The sequence below is a fragment of the Xiphophorus couchianus genome, chromosome 13 (assembly GCF_001444195.1).
Source record: "Xiphophorus couchianus chromosome 13, X_couchianus-1.0, whole genome shotgun sequence".
Lineage (NCBI taxonomy): Eukaryota > Metazoa > Chordata > Actinopteri > Cyprinodontiformes > Poeciliidae > Xiphophorus > Xiphophorus couchianus.
The window spans coordinates 30,070,644-30,090,931 of NC_040240.1; the positions used below are offsets into that span (position 1 = coordinate 30,070,644).

The 20,288-nt window shown below is 38.7% G+C and overlaps 1 protein-coding gene across 1 annotated transcript in view; it reads left to right on the forward strand.

Annotated features, from left to right (window-relative positions):
- The window catches only part of kcnk9 (potassium channel, subfamily K, member 9), a 52,658-nt gene that overhangs the window by 29,034 nt on the left and 3,336 nt on the right, over nt 1-20,288 (forward strand). The window lies entirely within an intron of this gene.

Below are 20,288 nucleotides of genomic sequence, written 5' to 3' on the forward strand. Positions count from 1 at the left end.
TGCGGGGAGGGATGGCGACCTGAAGAAATAACCCGCACTAGCATAGTTAGCTACTAGCATAGTTAGCTCCTTCACTGACTCGGTTGCTTTGGATACGGACGCGGGTTTTCTTCCTTTGGCTTTTTATCAATGAAACGAGCACGTAAAGCATTTTGGGTTCTCTCTTCAAGTTTAGAAGTTTTAGCCAAATTCTTTTTGTTTCCTTATCTGTCGGTAGGCCAAGACAACTACCGCTTGTCACAGAAACTCTGCCTTTTTGTTTCTGGATCACGTTCAAAACACACTTGCTGCTGCAGCCACAAATGAAACTTGGTCTGATTACTAGAGAGCAGCACAACAGTTACTGAGCTCCACTAGGCATCTTACACACTTTCCAGTGGCAAGTTGCTCTCTATACCAGGTTCATGTGTGATTCGGTTCGGTTCTGGTCCAGTGGGGAAGATTATCCATCGGGTCTTTAGCGCAGCAGCTGCGGTCATTTCTCTGCTGATTTGCAGCGACACTCAGCAACGGAGAACCTCGAGGTTCTGGTTCTGATGGACAAACCCAGATATTTTATTTTGTCTTAAGGAAATTTATTGCTGACCCAAACATGATAAAACACAGTTGCTGCAGCCACTTCATGAACTTTATTATTTTTTAAATTCAAACCAAATTTTGCTAAAACTGGGCCTTATGGAAATTGGAGGCTTTACACAAATTTGGAAAATAAAAACAGACACAGGCCTCGACGCAAATAAAACTCCTAACTCCAAAATCAATGGAGAAAACACAAGATCAGTTTCAGAGTTCAAAACACCATAAGAAACATTATTAAAACTTTCCTATGCTGCAGCAGGTAAAATTTCTCAAGATTAGTTGATTAATTGATCTCTCTAAATTGTCCTAAGGTGTGAATGTGTGTGTGCAAGGGTAAGTGTTAGATGATGGATGGATGAATATTTGTTAAAAGTGTCTGACAGTAGAATATGAAAGAGAGAGTCTGTGAAAATGCATTTGGCTCTGCAACTGTCCAGATACAACCAATCAGAACCAATAGGCAAACTTTTGGTTCTGATTGGTTTTGAATCAGAAGCACATTCTGATTCAAAACACATTCAACACATTCAACACATTAGACTATTAGTGTACTGCAGGTACGCAATTGGCAGGAATAAAACCTAACATTATATAATCATAGTTTATTTATATGATTTAGAAAACAAAATGCTGTACAGGTTTGTCCAAACTATTTCGACCCACATTAGAACTTTGCATTGATTTTCCTTCATTTTAGTAGCTGTGATTTTGCCTAATCCACACATTTTCCCCAACCAATACTAGTCTATTCCTAACCCTAACCCTACCTAAAACTTAACTTGCATCTTATCTCTAAATGTTGCCCCTGACCCAAAGCAATGAGTCAATCATATTAGGACCAGGCTTTGGTCCTAACATGATGGACATGATGTGACACTGGACATATAAAGGTGCATTCACACCAAATGCGTGTTGAGCATCAGGCGCGTCTGGTTTGTATTCAAAGTCTATGTGGAGGCGCGTCGAGGGCTATTGCGTCGCACTTCGAGCGTCTAGCGCGGTGCAATTTGAACCGTTTGGAGCGTTTGACACATCTAGCGCATCCAACACGCCACATAGACTTTAAATATAAACCAGACTCGCCTGACGCTCAAAATGTGTTTGATGTGAATGCACCATTAAAATGTTCAGTTCCACTGGTAACAATGGTATCAGCAGTGATGACATCACTCTTTGATGCATCAAATGAATCTCTTGAGTGTAGCACACAGGCTGTTTTTCAGACCTGTTCCTGTTTCAGGAACAGACCTGTTCCTGAAACAGGAACAGAAGTTATAAGTTATGAATCTTCTCCAGGAGTATTGTAAAAATGATTTGAAGGCACAGAATCAGCCCAGTACAAGTTCACATTCTCAGGTGAGAGAGACTCACCTGGCATAAAGCTAATTTTTCACACGGAAGATAAATTAGTTTAATCAAAGTATGTCATGATTATGTGTGCATGTACTCCATCTTAAGTCTAAAGCATAGTAGCTTTTTGTTGCTTTTGCCACCACTTGATGATATGCATATAAGATATAACATAAACAGCAACATTCAGAGATGCAATGAGTTTATAGCAGTACTTCCACCATGTCTGTAGTTCTGATGTTCTGCCATCACCGTGGTTGTAAAGAGCAGCTCAGAGAGGCAGACTAAATTCTGTCTATTGTGAGTCTAACTGACACTGTTTGTGTCAGACTTTTGTTTTGAGTTAAATTTGTCTCGTTTTTTGATAGTTGTGTTGCCACAGTTACTCGACATGCCAACAAAAGTAATAGCTCCCCTCACGGGATTGAGCCTCACGTTTTGATATATATATTGTGAGGGGGCATGCAGCGGTACGAGCCGCATTAACGGTAGTAGGAAGCGGCAGTTATTTTGAGGTGTAGAACAATAGGTGCCTGCCATGCAATGCATAGGGAGAGCATTGACTGACCTGCCCTCCCTATGCATTGCTATGGCAGACCCCAATGAAAATCATATCTGGTTTTAAAAGCCTTTTGCAAGGTAGATTAAGAGACTGTCATATTTTTAACTCATTTCTATGAACGCTCAGTTCATTGGGTTTGCCCAGTTCTAAGTTTCTCTGTCTGATTCCTTTATTGCCAACGTTGCCCCACCATAAACAAATACTGCCCTAATTTTACCAGACAGGAAATTTTTAATTTACCTCTAACTTTTATCAAGACTAATAACACAATAAAACATGTTCAGTTTTGTATTAGCCATTTGTTCACTTCTCAGTGCTAATTAAGTTTTTGAATCAAGCACAGCTGTTGCTTTTTACCAGATTTGTCCCACTAAAAGTGCCGTCATGTCTTGAAGCAAACTGCATATGCTCATCTCTGGGGATGAGGCTGCTGGGGGGCACACTTTGTCCTTCAATGTAAAACCTCAAAGACGCTTCACAGTGTGCATTTAATAAGGAGAAAATTAGTGAAAGGTTCCTTCAAATGAAGCACAGAGTTTTGATCGGCGTTTAAGGTTGCAGAAACATGAGTCATCCTTGTTAATACCTGTCTACCCTGTTTTATCTCTGAAATTAGTCCCAGGCTGCAACATGTCTGAAAAAACCCAAAAACTGAACATCAGCGTTACAAAAGAGTATCTGATAAGCTGCTGGGTGACTCATTGTTGATTAGTAGTTTTCAGAGGATAGGTTGGCCCCTGGGTCCTGTCTGTGAAGCTGGGTGTGTGCGTGTGTGTCTGGCTGAATGCATATTACACAGTCAAAAGTAGTAGGAAGATAAACAGAGAAGTGGACATTTCAGTCAGACTTTGCTGAGGACATTAAAAACAAGCTTTATAACACCCCAAAACGCCGGGCCAATCCCCGGGCTCCGTCTGCAGCAGCTTAGCTTAGAGACCTCCTGAACAAAGAGAGCAAGAAAACACAGCGAGGAATTGGAAAAATAAATAATTCAGCCAGAGCTTTGAGCTGCAAAACACAACTGACATTCTGAATAAAATTGCATTCGATGACTTTCTGTTGGTGAACAGCAGCAGCACTTTAGAGCGCTATCGCTCCGAATTGTAATGCCGGGGCTATCGGAGCCATCGGAACAGGTCCTGGCTGACTGGTCAGTCAATGCTATTGTGCATTGTGTTGGAAATGTTAATCAGCAGAGTATATGGAAGTGGCATTTACTAACAGTAAAGACATAAAGCATTTATTTTAATAGCCAGCTATTTCACATTCTTATCTGTCTTGGATTACAATTAGAATTCCCCTATTGGTTTAACTTCAATGGCATTGAAAGACGCAATGAGAAACTGACTCTTCCACATCCTCTTTGTACACTTAGTGTCATTGTAGAAAACAACTAACTAAAAACATAACTAGTTGTCTGTGTTTAGCAGTCTATGTGTTCAACTAGACAACTAGCTTAAAACATGGCTAGTTGTCTTTGCTTAGCCAGACAGCTAGTAAAAAAATACTGTTTAGCTAGACAGCTAGCTAAACACACAGACAACTAGTGTGTTTAACTAGTTAACATACAGTAGCTAGTTGTCTATGTGTTTAGCTAAACAGCTAGTTATGTGTTTAGCTAGTTGACATAGGTAGTTGTCTATGTGTTTAGTTAGACAGCTAGCGAAACATATAAAGCTAAACACATTGCTAGATGTATGTGTTTAGCTAGATAACTAAACTCATGATAAATAGAGGAGACAGAATCACAAGTGATTTTAAGTTGCTGCTCTTATGCAACAGTTTAATGGAATGAGACAAACATAATACATATTGCTCAATGTCATTAAATGAAAGAAACAACTAAATACTAAAGCCAAAATAATAAACTCCCAAATATCAGTGTTTACGCATGTCTGCACACTAAAATGATAACAGACAGGCATCTCGTTTCTGCTGTTAGCGTAAATGCCATTATCTAACACACAGCTTATGCACACAACCAAGAAATTGACAGAACGTTATGTCTCACTCACATTCAAAAAAGCGTCTACGGTTCACAAAATAATAAACAATTGCCTATAAGAACTAATTAATAACCTGCATTAATTGTAAATCAGTGCAACACACATCCCAAACCTCTGGTGACCTACAGTGTACTCTATGTAAGACTTTGGGGTGTATTAATTGTAAATTTGGGCTTCTGTCACTTTTAGAAATTCCCACCATGCCATCAAAGAGGAGCTGATATTAATGCTTCCAAGGCATACATGTTTTATGTTTGAGCTGATAAAAGTTATATCTTTATGTCTTTGTTATTGTGTAGTGTCTGCTCTATGTCTAGCCAGGGCTCATCTAGACAGCTATGTTTTAAAAATCTTAGCTTTATTAGCATGTTGACTAAGAAGCACTAATGAAAGTTAAACAAATCTAGTCTTTTATCTTTAATCTTCTCTTTCAACACTAGAAAGAAAATAGGAAGGGATGAGTCCAGAGAACTAAACAAGTGAGATTATGGTTTGCTTGGGATCAAAACCATGATTTTTACTGACACTACCCATCCCATTAGTGATTTGGGATGGGGTTTCCATCAAGCAAGATAATCTTCCACGTTCTTTAAAAGCAGGATGTGGCTGGCTCGACTTTGCTGAACGCTGATTCAGTAAGCGTCCATTTGTGTTTCTTAATCAAGCTGTTTTCCCATTTTCTGGTTGGCAAACAAAGAATAAACGGTTCTATGCATAAGGATTTGATTGTGTTTATTCCTCTAGTTTTCAAACCGTGACCTTAAAATCCTTTTTTTTTCTAAACTCGTGTATATTAATGTGTTTGCACTTTGCAGACACTTTTACAGAGGAGAAAGTACTTCCCAAGAGAGAAAATACTTCCCGAGAGGAAATTAATAGAAAAGCAACTGCAGCATTAGGTTGTTTTTCAATTCAACCAGGTTTTTCTCAGGTCTCAAATTCTATACTGCCTTGCTGATTTTTTCATGTGATTTGTCTTTGTATAGAATCACAGTCTCCATTCTCATTTATTTGATAACACATGACATTACTGGTGGTAAAATTCAGTTTAAAAATAATTGCGGGACTGTTGTTTGGCAGCATAGCAAATGATTGTCATTGTACCAGAAAAGTTGGGGGAATAATTGGCCTCTTTGCATCATTCTGCAAACCACATTGATTTTATGCTGCACACAGCACGAGACTGCAAACAACCTGGCACATTGAGAGGAGCTTGTTACTTTGACGAGAAGCAGGAAGTGCGCAGCCTGTTGCCTGCGACTCAGCATTTTCTGGCTTGTCATTAATTCTTTATTTCTTTCCCTAAAAAAAAACCAAATCAATATAATTGACTGATGAAAGACGCCAACAAATTCACCATTTTATTGTTATGTAGGCACATTTCTCATAACAAAAGCTTGACATGTTTATAAATGTGTCACCACTAGTGAGGACTCAGAAACAGGAGGCATTAGGACGTTGTTGAGAATATTTTAGAAAATATCAGCCCAGCTTCTACGACTTTCATATTTGTCTAATTCTAACATGGCTTTCATGTAAAAAAAAAAAAAAAAGACACCTAGAAAACAATGAAAATGCTGTTCATTTGTGTTTTCACAAATGAAATAAGATTTTCAGCAATCTCAAGCTACATTTTATTATCAGTCCAGATTTTATTAGTCCAATTATTATGGTTTTTGAACTAGAGATGGTCAAATGTAGTCCAGAAATGTTAAAAAAACGGTTTGGTCCTTTTGTTTTTTGTTAGGAAACTTTAGCCTTGTTTCCATTATAAATATGCTCAAAACTTTGACAGTATTTCACTAATGCAATTGTGGTGTTGCCATTAAATGAGAAACTCAATCAAAATAACACCTTGATAAGTTTGTTCACGCAATAAGTCATTTAAAAAAACCTGTGGCACCATCATCCTCCTACCACTTCCTGTCGTCTTCTTTGTCTTTTCCCCCAGTAGTAACATCCGGTTGTTGTTCACGGGACTCGTATGATGCGGAAAAATGTTTTTCTACTGCATCACTACTTTTGATGCAGTCAAAAAAAACCAGCCTATCTTAAAATAAATTCATTTAATGGAAACGCGAGTTTAAAAGAAACGCTTTGTTTTTCGACGAAGGTTTTGGTGCTAGCATGTGGTGGTTTTTCTGCCATATTGGAATTAGTTTATTTTGCAAAACTGCAATGGCAACACTTTTCTTTTGCATCATACGAGTCACATGATTAACAACCGGACATTCCCACAGGTGCAAACCCTGAAGAAGAAAAAAAACAGGACCCTGTTTTCAACAACTTATCACTTGAACAAACTTAATCACGTGATTGTAATTGCATTTCTTATTTAATGTAAACAACGCAATTTTAAATGTTCTATTTTTGACTAGCAGAATATTGACAATGTTTTGCCTACATTTGTAATGGAATCACAGCTTAGAACTGCTTCTTTTCTCGCTCCAAAACGTCTTTAAAGATTATCAAGCTCAAAGCATTTACCTTCATCCAGATCAGGCTCTCTTCACTAGAGGCAGCATTTAGCAACACGACCTCACACTCACACCACACAGCCACACATTTTGTTAGATGCAAAACTAAGACATAATTGGAGTTGCAAAACACTCATTCATGAAGCAAATTATATAATAAATGATCATTTGAAGGTCTGCCGTGGATTTTATCTTACTCTGACATTTTGCTATGCTATTCACTGACTTCAGGTCTAAGAATAAAAGCAATGGATAAGGCACTTAATATGTAAATGTGATCTTTTTAAACCTGCTGGCAGGCATGTTTTATATTGTTGGATTTGCCTTATTTGTCAGTGTAGACTGGCCCGTTTGACATTTTTCCTTTAACAAAAGAGTTAAGATGACTAGCTGTTGGAACTCCATAAACATTATTGTACTATAACACTAGAAAATTTGCAGGAAAACATAGATAATAAAAGGTTGTCTAAGTGCTGCCGCATTAAGATCTTACTGATGATAAAGGTTCAGGAAGAGAGCGAAACAAAACACCTCTGTGCTTCCAGACCTTCATTAAAATGCCCAGACCTGTGGCAATTAATGCCGCCAAGGGCCGCTGGCACAATTTGAAGCCGATTAACCTGCGGAACAAACAAGTCAAAGGCGTTGGCTAAGGAAACTGCTCAAAACTAGAGCAACTTCCCAGCCTATGCACGGCTGCTAATGAGGGACTACCTTGATAGTGTTATGAATTATGGATGATGCATGTTTGTGCAACCAGAAAATAAATGAAGACTACGGGGAGAGTTGATTTACTCGGCTGATTCAGTGTCTGATAATGGTATGTTTGTTAAGTGGTGTGCTTAGAGGATCAAATGATTTGTGTTTTGGTTTAATTCATTCCTTTTTCTATCATTTTCACTCCATAATTACATTCCCAGTTACCACAAGCATTACTTCTGTTCTCGTAGAATTTGTTTTGGACTTTTTTCTACAGCATCAACCAATGCACACATGCACAGGATGGGTAAACAAAGGTGGGATGCTTTGGTTCCTTTGAGACATTGCTTTTGCTAGTTTATGGCAACTTGAAAACAAGTCAGCCAATGCCTTTCTTCTTACCACTCTTCCACAAAGATTTGTAGTGAACAACCAATAGTTGTCCTGGTAATGGGTTGTTCCACCTAAACTGTGGATCTCTCCAATTCCCTCTGAGCTACCATGAACCTCTTGAATACTTTCCTTACCCAGTGTTTCATTCTAGGTGGTCAGCCATGTCATGGTAGGTTTTGAGTTGTACCACTCTATTTTTTCATTTCAAAGGTGCCTCTAAGAGATGTTGAAAACTAGAGGCATTGTTTTCTAACGCTATAATTACCTTGTCTGTCATATACATAAGTCTTTATGATGCTGCATCTTTGAAGGCTACTGATTGAACTGGATGTTACTCGCGGTAAGTGGCCTTTTATTTGATACATTGTAAGGACTGTTTTCATAACGCATACTAAGTTGTGGGGACTAAAGCCTGTTTCTCACGAGGAGAAGTACTCTTTTGGGGTTGGGGTTATGTTTAGGGGCTGCACAGTGGCGCAGTTGTAGCTCTGTTGCCTTGCAGCAAGATTCCCAGCCTGGGGTCTTTCTGCATGGAGTTTGCATGTTCTCCCTGTGCATGCTGGGTTCTCTCCAGGTTCTCCGGTTTCCTCCCACAGTCCAAAAACATGACTGTTAGGTAAATTGGTCTCTCTAAATTCTCCCTAGGTGTGAGTGTGTGTGTCCATGGTGTCCTGTCCGTCTCTGTGTTACCCTGAGACAGACTGGTGTCCTGTCCAGGGTGTTCCAGCCTCTCGCCCAGAACGTAGCTGGAGATGGACACCGGCAACCCTCCTGACCGCAGTAGGGACAAGGAAAATGGATGGATGGATAAATGGATGGATGGACAGGTTATGTTTAGGGTTAAGTATGTATCTATTGCCTTCCTACGCTTTTCAGCTGAATTCTCATCCTTCAGTACTCTGTCTAGACTTTCTCCCATTGACGTGATAGAATTTCTACCAGGCCAGTTCTGAACAATAGCAACCGCTTTGTTTTCGAATTGTAGTCTGCTTGTAGTTTTAGCGATGGCAGTGGAGGAAGTGAATGAAACCATTCAGCTCATGTTGGCCAAACTTCTAAATACTGGCTTACATTAAACATCTCATTCAGTTTGGCACTTCTTTCTTCTCAGAGGAGGCTGGTTGTTTCCAGTTTCTGGTTAGCTTCTTAGTATCGAACTGCAGCATTACATATGTCACGGACGATCGTTAGCGATTGTCCCAAATGTTAGCGATTGTCCGTGACCCTGTTGAGACTTGAACTGAGAAACTTCAACAGAGCAACCGTTTCTCAATGGCCAAAGGTCCAGCTACTTTGGACAAACCAAGCATAGAACAAGGGGCTGGTTTCAACCAGGCTAAGTATGTTCTGGTATAATCAGTACCAGTACAGGATAGGCTGTGGAAATGAATGGAAGTCAATGTAAAGTTCCTACAAATGCGTGCTGGTAGTTTGTCTGTGTCTTACAGTGTTGCGCTGGAATAGACTGGCAACTTATCCAGGATGTACTGTGCCTCTCACCCAATAACCACATTAGGGTCCTGAGGATGCATGAATGGAATCATTTTATTTAGAAAGCATTTTCTGCAAAGTGCATGGAGTCTTTTTAGCTCTAACCATAGTGTTCACTCTCATGTCAACAGCACCACAAACTAAATGTCTGAAGTTATGACAATGACATGATCCTCTTTCTAAATACTGAGTAGTGGTGTTCTAATGTATGCACCAGAATTCATGTGAGTATTTGTGTTTAAGCTATTTTCAGTGAGTGTTATAATTTATTCCCTACCAGAAATAGTATTTCACGTGTTCTTGTTCATTTATATGGGTTCACTTTTAAATTGTTACAGAACTTTATAATGAAGATCCATATTTCTAATTAATTGGAATTTTTAGCATATTAGGAACTGTATCAGGAATGTTTTTTCAGGTTACCAATGATAGAATCAGATTTCATCATATGTGTGCTAAGCACACAAATAAATGTGTACTCTTCTGGGTCTGTCAGTTCATTTTATGTGGCTCAATTTTTTTGTAGCACAGAAGATATGCAATGTTGATTATGTAACTAGAGAATAAATAATGACATATTTTTCTTAAATTGGATTTAGGCTACTTGCTGTGTGAGTTTTAAATTGGAGCAACAATGACTCAATCTTGCACAGACCTATGGAACTCACACTGTGGATGTGGGCAGCCATTCAAAATAAGTTATAGTAAAGTGGAGTAAAGCCAAACAAAGGCTGAGTCATGCAAGTTATAATGTAATTCACAAATGCTCAAGCATTAGAGCACCACTTAGATTAAACTACGAAAAGCTATGGGAGTGTGTGAGTTCTCTACAACCTGGCAGACTGAACCAAAAACAATCAAGCCACTTTAATAGGAAAACCTTGAGGTGAATCTCCTTTATGTCTTCAGAATTTTATTAATTCTTCATGCCACAGATTCAACAGAGTGTCACAAAGATTTCTTAGACATTTTGATCCACTTTATGATTAATATGATTATATCTGAGGTGTAGCATCAGTCGATACGATCAGGTACAGAGAAAAGGCGCTGAATGGATGTAAAACTGTTTTTTAAACACAGACATAAATGTAGTGAATTAGGAATTTATTTGATAACTGCGGTTTAGTAAATATTGGTCTATGCAAGTGTACTTAGAAATTGAGAGCAGCTTCGACTGATGGGTAGAAGTTTCCCCAGGTCATGATACAAACACCACTAGCTAGCTGCAACCATTGGTACAAGGAAAGATGGATCCATGACTTTATGTTGTTACTGCCAATTGGAATCTTGTAATTGGACACAGAATTTCAGACTCCATGGACCAGGAAACATTTTTCTGTTTCACCCATTCTGTGCTGATCTCTGACATCAACAATGCGTTGTCGTCTGTTCCAGGGTTGTGAACCACAAGTGGCTCTTTGGACCTTCCACAATGGCTCTTAATAACTTTGACTAAAAGCTATAAAGAACCAAGTAGCGTTTTTAAATGTAGATATAATGACAAACGGATTTTACCAGGGTTTTTTTCCTGCAATATTTAAATTGAAATTCTACAGAAAAAGATGCTACAAATACCAGTGGTTTGTTTTTAGATCTGTTTGTTGGGAATTATGTGGGACCTATGTGGGAGTTGCTTTTCTTTCATCAATTTTCATCCCATAGAAGAGATAATTCATCTTTTAGCTAAAGTTATATGTTTGTCTGTACTTTAAATCCTCAAATAGAAAGAAAATGGTGGTTCTTTAAAAATGAGAACAAATTTCTAAGAGTAGATATTTATCTACAATTGATAGCTGACTGGACATTTTCTCTTGGGACCATTGTTTCCAAACCTGCAAGACTTTTATAAAATGATCCAATCATCCCAATGTACCAAGTAATGACCAAGTGACAGGCTTGTTTACTATATATATATATATATATATATATATATATAGTTTTTTTTTATGAGATGCAACACTCATTTAACAAATTTAAATTGTGACATTAAAAGTTTGTAAAGCAACAGATTGTACCTCCTCCTACTTCAAATGACGGCCACACTATTTTCAGGGTCTGCCACTGTGTGGATGCATTATCACACTTCCCACTTGGGTTTGTTCTAACAGTTAAGCAGATGCACACTGACACAATAAACTTGCTTAAAGCATTCAGTTCAATTCAGTTTTTAATATAAAGCCAAATCAGAATAAACATCGCCTCGCGGCGCTTTACGAGACAAACTGATCCAATTTATTTACTGAAATACGTAAACAGTTTAAGCCGATCACGCTGTCTGCTTCAAATTGGACACATTCCATTTTAATCTTGGTGATAAAACAACGCACTGAAGATCAGTTCATTATGTCAACTGAGAAAAAGTCTGTTGTCGAAACAAATTCAGCAGATTGCAGCGAGTCACTGACTTTACAGCTATCTGTCATTCTGAGGATGCGTGTAGCAATTGGCTCAGCGTGAGCCGTCATCTGCTGCAGCCGAATGGGACACTGAGAAGAGAGAGCAGAAAGACAAAAAAAAACAGAATCCAGATTCAGGAGGAAATTCTATGTTGAACAAAAAAGTGGAGTTAATTGCATGAGTATCTCCTTTAGCGGCTTCATTTAGAGGAGAAACACAGCATTACGGGTACGTTTTCACTAGCTATGGTACCATTACAAATATGAGTAAATCTTTGTTGATATTCTGCTGATTCCGAAACAACATAATTTTGTAATTGCTGTGTTTCCATTAGATAGGTTGGATTGACACAACTTTATATGAACTGTGATGCTGTGAGAGCTCTCCTGGAGCCAGCTGCACGTTGTCTGAAAAATCACAAACAAACCCTCCTGCTACTTCCTGTCACCTTCTTCATGTTTTTTCTCCAGTAGCAACTAGGTCTGTCACAATAAACAGTAAATCAATTAATTGCATGATAAATTAAAATCAGTGCAATCATTTTGATTGATTCATTGTTTCTCTTTTTTTCTCTCTTTCTACCCAACACTGGTTTTTACCCTACTGGTCTCAACCAGCCATTTTTTAAAAGGACAATGTTGTCCTTTTGCAACTTCATTTGTTGTTGTTTATTTGTTGTTTCTGTAATTTTGTATGTTTAGTTTGGATATTTAAAATGTTCTCCAGTCCCAATGTAAAACGTTCATTAAAATTTAAAATGACCCTCTGACCCAGGCGCTGGCTTCTGTTATCCACTTTGTGTTATTTTCACAGCAAATCATTTGTATCTTATCAGTCACTCTGCCACAGCTTCTGTTTTCTACCATCTTATAAGAGAGCTTGATTTAACACAATTAATAATTTATAAGCTGTTCTTTTATTGCAGAGACACTTTGTGGTTTTAACTGCTAAGACTTTTTTTTGAACCAATCAGCACATCTTGCTTGTTGGAGGCTTCAAATAGAGAATACTTCACATCTTTTCTTGGTCTCTTTCTGATTTTGCAGGGTTTATTTCGTTTTCCCAAGGATGCGTCTTGAGTCAGAGGCTTCGTCTTGTGCTTTTCATCATTCGCCAGGGAGCATTATTCCCTTTCAGCCGCTCTCCACAAACACCAGTGTTCACCTGTGCACACATGAGCGCAGAAGCACCTGTGCGTGGCGGGGCTCCGCATGGAGCAGCAAATATGTCTGTTCCCAAGACAACAGGAGATAATAGAGGCATTATAACCGGGCAAACAGATTACACAGTTCAGCGCCGAGGCAGGAACAACACATCCCATCAATGACATCAAAGGAATACTCCAAAAAGGTGGCACAGTTTACACCACTTTGGGACTTGCAGTTTTCTCCCGTAATCTACTACTCCGGTGACCGGAGGTGTATAATGTGTCTGAACTCACCAGCTTTTACAAGATAACGACCGAAAAGCTTTTCATGAAAGTTTTTCTCTCAGTGAATTAGATCAGTGGTAGATGGCACACAAGTAGACATTGTTCGATGCTGTAAATGTCACATGGAATGACATTCAAAAGGTATTCTACAGGTCATGTGAGTGTCCGTGAACCTCCCAGGTAATGTTCTCGTGTTTATCGTATCGTGTTGTTGCTGTAAAGAACTCTCCTTTATTTATTTTTTTTGCCCTTTTATGACTTCCTGCCTGGGTCTCATCGGATAGAGGTAACGACTTTTGACTTTAAAATGCTGCCAGAAGTAAACAGCTTCAAAAATCTCAACCAAACTGCGGCGTGTAAGACGCAGCCTCATGGCCGTTCTCATAGCGGCTTGTTGAGTAAGCACCCAATATACTCTGATGTGATTGCAGCGGCGGAGGCCTGCTCTGGGAAAGCTCAAAATGACCAAAATTCAGTTGGTATAATGTCCTGGAGTGGGAAAGGCAATCCTTAAAGATGAGCTGCTGATTAGACCTGGGGTAATCTGTCTGCGCAGAGCGGCGCTGCAAATAAAATAAAAGCTTTCATCTTGTCACAGCTGCGGCTGTAATTCATTACATTCTAATTACTCGCCAAGAAGAAATTAATGCAATAAGAAAAAAATATAGATTAACTTGCTCTTTTAGGTTATGATGGAAAGATGGAAGGAGAGATGGCTATACAAATATGTACCTGCCTTATAATCTGCCTTATTTGATGCTAAAAGCCTTTTTTACAATATCATTTGCATATTGATGTTATCTCTGTAGATACCCTCTGCTAACGCCTGAATTAGAGGAAAATCTAAGAAGAAGCAGAGGTAGAATTCAGCATTATTTCACTTCTTTTTGCTGCCATGACTGAAGCTGGAGACACATATGACTTTTAAAGTTGTCACAGATTGGAAAGACCAAGGCCAGCAGTCACAGAGATTCTCAGAGTCCTCTCAGAGCATTCCAATCTTAGCCTAAAGATTCCTGCCAAGCAGAGCTAGCTTCAGAGGGATTCATTCAGGTGCTGAGAAATGATGGAAATTCCCATCTCAGTGAGGAACCACTCCTAGCAACCACGCCGTGTGATGCAGTATTCCACATACTGTGACTTCATGTACTCACTGCTCAATGTGCTAGCGGCAGAGAAACAACTTACAGGTGGCTTTGCTGAGTAGCCTTAGCATTCTGCTATCAGGAAGAAGCCGCACCATAGCAGAGATAAAGTGGGGGAAGCGGAGAGCGGGGTGAGCAACGCCACATGGAGGTTGTTTGACAGCACTAAGACCCACCTCCTGCCTCTGATTGGTTGTTTCTGGTTAGCGCTGGGAGATAGCAGTGGAGCTCAATTTCTTTTTCACAGATTATCTGTCTCATATCAAACTGTAAACATTGCGACAGCTTCAACAAATATGTAGTAAAAACTTTTTTTTATAAAATGTACTTACTGGAGATGTAAGGAGTTGACCTTTAAAGAGTCTTTAGCATCTCTTATGATCAGTTAGCATAGCTAACACTGACCTGGATATTTTCAACAGGATGCCAGCGTTTCCAACTCTATTTCATTAAATACAAACTTAAAAACTCAAAAAGATGTGGCAACGTTGTTGCCACATCTTTTCTGTTATCTCCTAAAGGTCTGCTCTCTCTTGCTTTGTGGCAGCCTGAAGGAGCTCCATGGATGTACATGTTGTAGAAAATAAAGTTACGTTAAATACCTTCTCAAACTGAAAGTAGCTAACACAGAGACTTCTTCACCGACTAGCAGCATCCGCCCTGACTAGAGTTGTTTTTAGCGTGACCTGCTAGTTCTTTCTGCAGTGTGTTTGCTGATTCTCAGTGTCCAGCTGAACGCCTGTCAGGACGAATCATGCTGAAAATCCTACGCTCACCTGTCGATTTCTCCGTACAGCTCTGCCAATATAAAGCTCCGTCAGATTTATTTGTCTTGCACCAGTGCAGGTCAATGTCCTGGCTGTGTAGAGCAGTAGATCACACTGTTTGAGTAAGACACTCTCCCTGTGCAGCACATTATATATTCGACATGCTTCAAAAGAATGTATCTTGAATTGCTGGTTTGACAAAGAAAAACAAAATCTATCCTTAATGTGAAAGAATCTCTTCTAAAGTAAAGAAACAAAACGGCATACCAAATATGAGTTGTGTTTTCAACATTGAAATGATGTGCTGGCAAGGAGGAAAAGAATGAAAATGTCAACGTGTGATAAATACTTACTCTGTTCAGGAGCATATCGTACTTGAAACTTGACGAATTTTAGAGAGGCATGATGTACAGAATGACTTCACAACTCCTGAGTATTCATCGTAGTTTGATTCTTCAAAGACATTATTCCCGTTCCCCAATCTGCAGTGCTATTGTTCTCAATATATTTTTCCTGATTTTTCCTTTTTTTCTGTTTATGTTGGGAAAATGTGCTGTTGTTGTGTCTGATTAATGTTCCAGACAGTCATTACAAGACAGAGGAACATTTCCTCTGAGCTTCTATTTAGACTGAAATACATTGAAATGATAATCTCATATCCTGTCCACAGAGATGATTTAGCAAACATGGCGCCATTCACTGTTTATTGCTTCGTTCTCTGGTGGGCTACAGCGCCACCCATGGGCCCGGCAGACCTACTACGTCAATTTCTGTAGTTCTGCAACCTGTCCTGTGCAGATTTTCTCTCTCTCTTTTTAGTTTACCAAAACATACTGTTCTCGTCTATATGTGGGTTGTTTCCAAATTTCCAGGTTAAAAGTGTTTAGAAGTGAAAGTTTAGTGGGACCTTTAAATAGAGCTGGGAAATATGGACTTTAAATTTTAACACAAAGTTTTGTGGTACTGTTATGACAATAATAAAAGTGACGAAAAAAACTATTTATTACTTATATTTTATGTTATTTCATGGCTGTCAGTGAATAACACAAACACAAATACTGCTCTTGAAACAAATGGTACACATGGTAGGACAGCGGTCACAGAAGAAAAGAAGTGTGACTGGAGTCACTGAAAAGCACACAGTAACTGCATTTAATCATATTTTCAAATTTATTAATGACCTGAATGAAAAAACAGAGAAGAACATAGTGAAACTAACAATGTTGACAATTTGGAGCTGTTTTAAATATTGTTAATTGGAATTTATTTGCAACAATAAATCTAAATTCTTATAAGAACATTATCACAGTAGATAATAAGCATTAAGATAAATGACTACCCCCACCTCTGAATAAAATTTTTAACATCTAAAAGATTTCTAACTTTCAAAGGAAAGTTGAAAATATGCAATCTAGTGTAGATATTGTCTGGAGAAAAACACATCTAAATACATTAGGTCTGAGTTAGTTGTAAAAATCTGAAGTACGGAGTCGCAGAGTTTTTACAGGACTTTCCCTTTCCTCACCATGTTGTCTTTATTGATTCTACTTGTTCATTTTCATATAAAAAAAGGTAAAGACACCTATAGTTTCACAGGAACAACAAAACTGTATGATTTCTGGTAGAGAACCTGAAAAGCGTCGTTCCTTTAATCAGGTTTGGTGCAAACAGCAACAGGCCGATTACCCTGGGCTTCGCATTGACGTGTTTTGTCATGTAGATAAAGTTTTTTCCATTTTCATTTGCGCTCCGAGTGGTAAACCAGCACCAGATCTGTGCAGCAGATTGGTCAGTGAATTAAGCGGCTTCTTTAGTTCCGAAGTTTGGCCTGAGATACGATCAGTAAGGATAATTGTCCCTTTCCAGCAAAAAAACCCCAAAACAAAAAACCTGTCCTGTTGTTGGTTTCTATTGGTCTGATTGTATCAGAGTTTTATCCCTGCTTCAGCCTGGCTGTGTAGCATGAAATAATGAACTGCTAGTGCAAACCGGGTCATTTAAAAAACTCAGCGCTTCATAAACATATTAGCACCTTTACATTGTAGCATCTTTGGATTAATCCCTGATATTGATTTTCCAATGCAAATTTGGTCTTTATAAACTTCTGATAAATATTTAAACAGCTTCTGTGTCCTGCTAAAAACCTTAATTTGGATTGGTCAGCATGCCTGGCAACTCACCCGCTTTTTTACGGCAGCTCACCCTAAAATGGTGGAATTTGATGTGTGAAGGAGAAATATAAAATCACAGTGTGACGCAGCGTACGACCATGACAGGAAAGATGATGAAATGTGATTAAACATTTCTAAAAGAAACCAATAAATTAAACCTAATATATGAAACCTGGCTTTATCTTACGTGAATAAATTATAGAAAATGTTTATTCATGTTGGGTTTAATTCATTGGATGAATGCAATGAACTTTTCCCATGTACAGTGCTTATAAAAAAATATAAACCCCCTTTGGTTATTTTGATCCTTTTTATTGTTTTTACAATTCAATCATAATCAACAAACAGTTGCTTTCTTAACAAAAACATGTATTTGAGACACACTGCACGCAGGTGATCATCTCCTTTCAATCATGGTGAGATGAAAAACACCAATTGGCTGGACCTCTGTTGAGTCACTTTAAAACTGGTGAATACTTATGTAATCACATTTTATGTAAAATATTTTTGTCACTTTGTGGAAATCACTTTTCCTTTTGGTGTTTTTTCTTTCTCAAAACTGACAAATTTTGCTGATCATGATTGATATAGAACAGGGTGAGACATCCAAAGGGTGAATGTTTTTATAGAGACGTTAGCTACTGAAATACAGCCTCTTTTTACTTGTCTTAGACAAATTATTGTTCACATTTTACCAGCTGTAAGATGTCTCAGTAAAGCAGCAGCTTAGCTTGTCAGATGCTTCTACTTTGGAAATGTTTTGAGAAATAATTCAAACAGAATATTCAGCTTCAATTAATCTGCAGCGTGCGTGCAAACATGAATTAAGCGAAGCTGTTCCTGGTCCAGCTCTCTCTTCTGAAAGGGCATAACTAGCAAATACATGAGTGGGCAGAAGGCCTGATGAGGAAAAAACAGAATGAATATCTGAGAGCAGAAACCACAGATCTTATCCAGGACATTTAAATAAATATGTTTCCTAATATTGCTTCGCTGTTTTCCAAAAAAAAATCTGACGTCCGCCACAGAGAGTGCTTTCATGGAGTGACGATCCGCCAACTGACAGGTGGCGTTTCTTGGCTACGACTTGAGTTTCAACGTTGGCAGCAACGGTGCTCCGTAAAGAGAGATGATCGATATGACTGCTTAAGAACCGTAGCTCTTATTCATACCGTAATCTCTCAAGGGACTTAGTACATAAGATGAGATACCCACAGAATCACTTGCGTTTTGAAAATTGAATCAAAACATAGTGAATGACTTCCATTGTTAACCCCACAGGTTGGTTTTCCAAAGTATTGCGTGTGAGTCAGCAGCTTGGGGTCTAAATATAAAGTCTAATTAAGCTAAAAGCTTTACTGGCGTTCCCTCTATTCCCTCTATGACTCTTTCTCAATCCCTGCTCCAAACTCCTCTGCCTCACCGGAAACTTCTGACTAATGGGACACCCCTTCACTTTAATGTTGGGCCCCAAATAAGATTAATGAGCAGGCACATTTCTGTGGCGGCCACCTTATTCAATACCTCACCTGGCAGCGCTCACAGACTCTTACTGAGATTTTCTATATGGGCCTGTTTGTAAACAAAAGCTGGTTTGGGGTCGAAAAGTAAAGTTGACAAATTATAGTTCACCTCAGGTGACTGCAGCTTCAAAACCATAAAAAATAAAATAAAATTCAAATTCCTTGAATTCTTAGCGTTTTGTCACATTGTAACCACAAACTTCACTGCGTTTTACTTGGATTTTATGTGACAGACCAGCAGGAAGTAGTGCATAGTATGGTTTTCAAACTTTTTTTTACAAAGTTAGGTAAAAATCTCTTCAGCCTCTTTCACTATAATACCACTAAAATACATCCGGGTGCAACCGGTTACCTTCATAAGTCACCAGTTTAGTTGTTAACGTGCAGCTGTGTGTAATTCAAACTTAAATCTGGGTGATTTTGACTGATTTGATGGAGGAGAAACAGGGTGAGGTTGTGAAACATTTTCCTAAACTTTGAATTTGTCATTTGAAATTGTTTAAGAAAGCATCCCCAACATCAAAACATTGCAGAAAACTCAGCTCAGGTGGAAATGTCTGTTCACTGGACAACTGTTGCAGTAGTTGGGCATTCTGTAAACCTGGAGACAAGAAAGCTACCATTGAAAAGAAGCTCCACATCATTCATGTTGCTAAAGGTGCTCTGGTTACACGAGACCAGGCTTACACGTTGTCGCCAACTTGCAAAATGTTATGAAAACCACAGTAACCCTGCATGTCACCTTGAACATCCCATCTCCACTGTGAAACACGGTGCTGACTGCATAGTGCTGTTATAATGGAATCGCAATGGATTCACTTATGTCAAAGTAAATTTAATGGGGCAAAAATGGTCCAGTCAAAGTCTAAATAAACTGAGAATCCTTTGCAAGACTTGTGAATGGATGTCCACCAACTCTATGTACTGACTCTGTGATTTTAGAGTGCAGTTGGTGGCACTATTGAGGTTTTATTTATTTGAGGTTTTAGGTCTTTATGTGTTTTAAAAAAAAGAAACGAGGGTTACAAGTTAGGATTAGGATTAGGGGCCGGTAACCATTTGGCTAAGAAATCCCATTCATTTGCACTCTGACTGTCACATTTTTCCCAAATAGAAATTGGGAAAAAAAATTCCTGCAAACTGACAGTGGGTGCCGATCTCATCTTGATTTTTGCTCAATGCCAGTTTTTCCATCACCTGGGTTTGCCATTTTGCCCACTTGGCTTGCAATTACCTGCCTCCCTATGGTTTTCTGGACCAGGGAATTTCTAACCTTTGACATAAAGTCCACACCTG